The sequence below is a fragment of the Amia ocellicauda genome, unplaced genomic scaffold, assembly GCF_036373705.1.
Source record: "Amia ocellicauda isolate fAmiCal2 unplaced genomic scaffold, fAmiCal2.hap1 HAP1_SCAFFOLD_208, whole genome shotgun sequence".
NCBI lineage: Eukaryota > Metazoa > Chordata > Actinopteri > Amiiformes > Amiidae > Amia > Amia ocellicauda.
In genome coordinates, this window is record NW_027102771.1 from 72,940 (window position 1) to 78,939 (window position 6,000).

The window sequence follows — 6,000 nt, forward strand, 5'->3', positions numbered from 1 at the left end:
AGAGAGAAGATAATAATAAATACATGAATTATACATGTTGAACACAGAAATAAATCAATGGAGATTCATATCAACGTATTTTTTAATTCGATTTCTTAGCAGACACCATAGCCAGGGTGACTTACAGATGTTAACGAGATATTACCACATTTTGTTTTCCTTACACTTAACCCATTGGCATGGGTGGGCATTAACTGGTGCAATCTAGCTAAAGTCCCTTGCTCAAGAGTAGTAAGTGTACCAGAGATTGCACACACCGTGCTGTGCTACAGGGTACAGAGCCCAAACCACTACTCCACACTGTATTCAAAAGTGATTATCTGTTCAAATGAATGTAGTGTTGTGGAAGTGTCTTATTGTAACAGAGTCTTATTATGAAAGAATTGAGATTAAACGGATTAAGCAACATGTCAGGATATTGGGTGTCAATGACACATTAACAGTGTCGACAAGGTGTGATACAAGTGCGCATTTCTGTTGACTACGGTTCAGGTGAGAGGCAGCAGTCGGGTACAGGTTGAATTGAATGAGCAGATGGAGCCATGAACACATTGAATGTATGTTGCACCTCAGTCACACTGGTGCAATGGTTTGATAATCATCATGGAATGAGATTGGAGTGTGGTAGCGGTGACTTTGATGGTCCTCCCATGCCTGGTCCGGCACACTATGATGTAGTGCTGCTGGTCGCCAGATATGAGAAGAAAACAGTGAGAGTTGGTTGTAGATGCTGTCGAGCCAGGTAGGAGTCGAACCTACAGTCTTCTGATTCGTAGTCAGACGCGTTATCCATTGCGCCACTGGCCCCACGTTTGGACGCACTCAAGCAATCCGATGGAAACAGCTTCTTCTGTCCTGGAACAGGGTATCAGTGAACCCAAAGGGATGCAAAGTTCAGAGCGAACCTGCAGCCGGCGCTGCACAGGGCGGTGCTGCCACAGGAAGCAGCGGGGAATTAGCTCAGATGGTAGAGCGCTCGCTTAGCATGCGAGAGGTGGCGGGACCGATGCCCGCATTCTCCAGAGCTCCTTCATCTGCTACCAGACCCGTCTTCAGCCCGCAGGACAGCCCTGCTGAGATCCTCACAAGCATACGAGGGGTCGTCATTTTTCACTTCTTGATCACAACCACCATACCATTCGTAAATATATCCACCCCAATGTATTCACAACAAGAACAATACAGTGTATTCTGTTTTGAACAAACAGATGTATTTAGACATCATCTAATATTCTGTATCAGTTCATATTACTTCGCTCTATGCTATAAAATATTACATTTTTACATAGATCTAAGAAAAAACGTATGTCCGTATGTAATACCAATTTTATGTTCACATTTCCCTCTGTGCCTTTACAGTTCTTCGTTGACATTTTTTCTTCTTTTCTATTTATATTTCCTCCTCTGCATTTCGTCTACTCTGTAAATAGAGATATAAAGAGAAAAACACCACCTCACCTTTTCAACTCACGTTCTCTTTCATATTTTGCCTTTGCTTGTTGTAGTGATGAGAAGGGCCAGAATGCATTGTACATTCATTTGTGCGACATGTATGGAGGATAATCCAAGGCAGAATTAAAAATAAATGCAGAGAGAAGATAATAATAAATACATGAATTATACATGTTGAACACAGAAATAAATCAATGGAGATTCATATCAACGTATTTTTTAATTCGATTTCTTAGCAGACACCATAGCCAGGGTGACTTACAGATGTTAACGAGATATTACCACATTTTGTTTTCCTTACACTTAACCCATTGGCATGGGTGGGCATTAACTGGTGCAATCCAGCTAAAGTCCCTTGCTCAAGAGTAGTAAGTGTACCAGAGATTGCACACACCGTGCTGTGCTACAGGGTACAGAGCCCAAACCACTACTCCACACTGTATTCAAAAGTGATTATCTGTTCAAATGAATGTAGTGTTGTGGAAGTGTCTTATTGTAACAGAGTCTTATTATGAAAGAATTGAAATTAAACGGATTAAGCAACATGTCAGGTTATTGGGTGTCAATGACACATTAACAGTGTCGACAAGGTGTGATACAAGTGCGCATTTCTGTTGACTACGTTTCAGGTGAGAGGCAGCAGTCGGGTACAGGTTGAATTGAATGAGCAGATGGAGCCATGAAGACATTGAATGTATGTTGCACCTCAGTCACACTGGTGCATTGGTTTCATAATCATCATGGAATGAGATTGGAGTGTGGTAGCGGTGACTTTGATGGTCCTCCCATGCCTGGTCAGGCACACTATGATGTAGTGCTGCTGGTCGCCAGATATGAGAAGAAAACAGTGAGAGTTGGTTGTAGATGCTGTCGAGCCAGGTAGGAGTCGAACCTACAGTCTTCTGATTCGTAGTCAGACGCGTTATCCATTGCGCCACTGGCCCCACGTTTGGACGCACTCAAGCAATCCGATGGAAACAGCTTCTTCTGTCCTGGAACAGGGTATCAGTGAACCCAAAGGGATGCAAAGTTCAGAGCGAACCTGCAGCCGGCGCTGCACAGGGCGGTGCTGCCACAGGAAGCAGCGGGGAATTAGCTCAGATGGTAGAGCGCTCGCTTAGCATGCGAGAGGTGGCGGGACCGATGCCCGCATTCTCCAGAGCTCCTTCATCTGCTACCAGACCCGTCGTCAGCCCGCAGGACAGCCCTGCTGAGATCCTCACAAGCATACGAGGGGTCATCATTTTTCACTTCTTGATCACAACCACCATACCATTCGTAAATATATCCACCCCAATGTATTCACAACAAGAACCAAACAGTGTATTCTGTTTTGAACAAGCAGATGTATTTAGACTTCTTCAAATAGTCTGTTTCAGTTCATATTACTTCGCTCTATGCTATAAAATATTACATTTTTACATAGATCTAAGAAAAAACGTATGTCCGTATGTAATACCAATTTTATGTTCACATTTCCCTCTGTGCCTTTACAGTTCTTCGTTGACATTTTTTCTTCTTTTCTATTTATATTTCCTCCTCTGCATTTCGTCTACTCTGTAAATAGAGATATAAAGAGAAAAACACCACCTCACCTTTTCAACTCACGTTCTCTTTCATATTTTGCCTTTGCTTGTTGTAGTGATGAGAAGGGCCAGAATGCATTGTACATTCATTTGTGCGACATGTATGGAGGATAATCCAAGGCAGAATTAAAAATAAATGCAGAGAGAAGATAATAATAAATACATGAATTATACATGTTGAACACAGAAATAAATCAATGGAGATTCATATCAACGTATTTTTTAATTCGATTTCTTAGCAGACACCATAGCCAGGGTGACTTACAGATGTTAACGAGATATTACCACATTTTGTTTTCCTTACACTTAACCCATTGGCATGGGTGGGCATTAACTGGTGCAATCCAGCTAAAGTCCCTTGCTCAAGAGTAGTAAGTGTACCAGAGATTGCACACACCGTGCTGTGCTACAGGGTACAGAGCCCAAACCACTACTCCACACTGTATTCAAAAGTGATTATCTGTTCAAATGAATGTAGTGTTGTGGAAGTGTCTTATTGTAACAGAGTCTTATTATGAAAGAATTGAGATTAAACGGATTAAGCAACATGTCAGGTTATTGGGTGTCAATGACACATTAACAGTGTCGACAAGGTGTGATACAAGTGCGCATTTCTGTTGACTACGGTTCAGGTGAGAGGCAGCAGTCGGGTACAGGTTGAATTGAATGAGCAGATGGAGCCATGAACACATTGAATGTATGTTGCACCTCAGTCACACTGGTGCAATGGTTTGATAATCATCATGGAATGAGATTGGAGTGTGGTAGCGGTGACTTTGATGGTCCTCCCATGCCTGGTCCGGCACACTATGATGTAGTGCTGCTGGTCGCCAGATATGAGAAGAAAACAGTGAGAGTTGGTTGTAGATGCTGTCGAGCCAGGTAGGAGTCGAACCTACAGTCTTCTGATTCGTAGTCAGACGCGTTATCCATTGCGCCACTGGCCCCACGTTTGGACGCACTCAAGCAATCCGATGGAAACAGCTTCTTCTGTCCTGGAACAGGGTATCAGTGAACCCAAAGGGATGCAAAGTTCAGAGCGAACCTGCAGCCGGCGCTGCACAGGGCGGTGCTGCCACAGGAAGCAGCGGGGAATTAGCTCAGATGGTAGAGCGCTCGCTTAGCATGCGAGAGGTGGCGGGACCGATGCCCGCATTCTCCAGAGCTCCTTCATCTGCTACCAGACCCGTCTTCAGCCCGCAGGACAGCCCTGCTGAGATCCTCACAAGCATACGAGGGGTCGTCATTTTTCACTTCTTGATCACAACCACCATACCATTCGTAAATATATCCACCCCAATGTATTCACAACAAGAACAATACAGTGTATTCTGTTTTGAACAAACAGATGTATTTAGACATCATCTAATATTCTGTATCAGTTCATATTACTTCGCTCTATGCTATAAAATATTACATTTTTACATAGATCTAAGAAAAAACGTATGTCCGTATGTAATACCAATTTTATGTTCACATTTCCCTCTGTGCCTTTACAGTTCTTCGTTGACATTTTTTCTTCTTTTCTATTTATATTTCCTCCTCTGCATTTCGTCTACTCTGTAAATAGAGATATAAAGAGAAAAACACCACCTCACCTTTTCAACTCACGTTCTCTTTCATATTTTGCCTTTGCTTGTTGTAGTGATGAGAAGGGCCAGAATGCATTGTACATTCATTTGTGCGACATGTATGGAGGATAATCCAAGGCAGAATTAAAAATAAATGCAGAGAGAAGATAATAATAAATACATGAATTATACATGTTGAACACAGAAATAAATCAATGGAGATTCATATCAACGTATTTTTTAATTCGATTTCTTAGCAGACACCATAGCCAGGGTGACTTACAGATGTTAACGAGATATTACCACATTTTGTTTTCCTTACACTTAACCCATTGGCATGGGTGGGCATTAACTGGTGCAATCCAGCTAAAGTCCCTTGCTCAAGAGTAGTAAGTGTACCAGAGATTGCACACACCGTGCTGTGCTACAGGGTACAGAGCCCAAACCACTACTCCACACTGTATTCAAAAGTGATTATCTGTTCAAATGAATGTAGTGTTGTGGAAGTGTCTTATTGTAACAGAGTCTTATTATGAAAGAATTGAGATTAAACGGATTAAGCAACATGTCAGGTTATTGGGTGTCAATGACACATTAACAGTGTCGACAAGGTGTGATACAAGTGCGCATTTCTGTTGACTACGTTTCAGGTGAGAGGCAGCAGTCGGGTACAGGTTGAATTGAATGAGCAGATGGAGCCATGAAGACATTGAATGTATGTTGCACCTCAGTCACACTGGTGCATTGGTTTCATAATCATCATGGAATGAGATTGGAGTGTGGTAGCGGTGACTTTGATGGTCCTCCCATGCCTGGTCAGGCACACTATGATGTAGTGCTGCTGGTCGCCAGATATGAGAAGAAAACAGTGAGAGTTGGTTGTAGATGCTGTCGAGCCAGGTAGGAGTCGAACCTACAGTCTTCTGATTCGTAGTCAGACGCGTTATCCATTGCGCCACTGGCCCCACGTTTGGACGCACTCAAGCAATCCGATGGAAACAGCTTCTTCTGTCCTGGAACAGGGTATCAGTGAACCCAAAGGGATGCAAAGTTCAGAGCGAACCTGCAGCCGGCGCTGCACAGGGCGGTGCTGCCACAGGAAGCAGCGGGGAATTAGCTCAGATGGTAGAGCGCTCGCTTAGCATGCGAGAGGTGGCGGGACCGATGCCCGCATTCTCCAGAGCTCCTTCATCTGCTACCAGACCCGTCGTCAGCCCGCAGGACAGCCCTGCTGAGATCCTCACAAGCATACGAGGGGTCATCATTTTTCACTTCTTGATCACAACCACCATACCATTCGTAAATATATCCACCCCAATGTATTCACAACAAGAACCAAACAGTGTATTCTGTTTTGAACAAGCAGATGTATTTAGACTTCTTCAAATAGT

At 43.3% G+C, this 6,000-nt stretch overlaps 4 non-coding genes across 4 annotated transcripts; all 4 read right to left on the minus strand.

Moving 5' to 3' along the window:
- Nucleotides 1-734: 734 nt before the first annotated feature.
- On the minus strand, nucleotides 735-807 carry trnar-acg (transfer RNA arginine (anticodon ACG)). The gene has a single exon. It is a non-coding gene; the product is annotated as a tRNA-Arg (tRNA).
- A 1,516-nt stretch (nucleotides 808-2,323) lies between these two features.
- On the minus strand, nucleotides 2,324-2,396 carry trnar-acg (transfer RNA arginine (anticodon ACG)). The gene has a single exon. It is a non-coding gene; the product is annotated as a tRNA-Arg (tRNA).
- A 1,516-nt stretch (nucleotides 2,397-3,912) lies between these two features.
- trnar-acg (transfer RNA arginine (anticodon ACG)) lies at nucleotides 3,913-3,985 on the minus strand. The gene has a single exon. It is a non-coding gene; the product is annotated as a tRNA-Arg (tRNA).
- A 1,516-nt stretch (nucleotides 3,986-5,501) lies between these two features.
- trnar-acg (transfer RNA arginine (anticodon ACG)) lies at nucleotides 5,502-5,574 on the minus strand. The gene has a single exon. It is a non-coding gene; the product is annotated as a tRNA-Arg (tRNA).
- Between the last annotated feature and the right edge of the window lie 426 nt (nucleotides 5,575-6,000).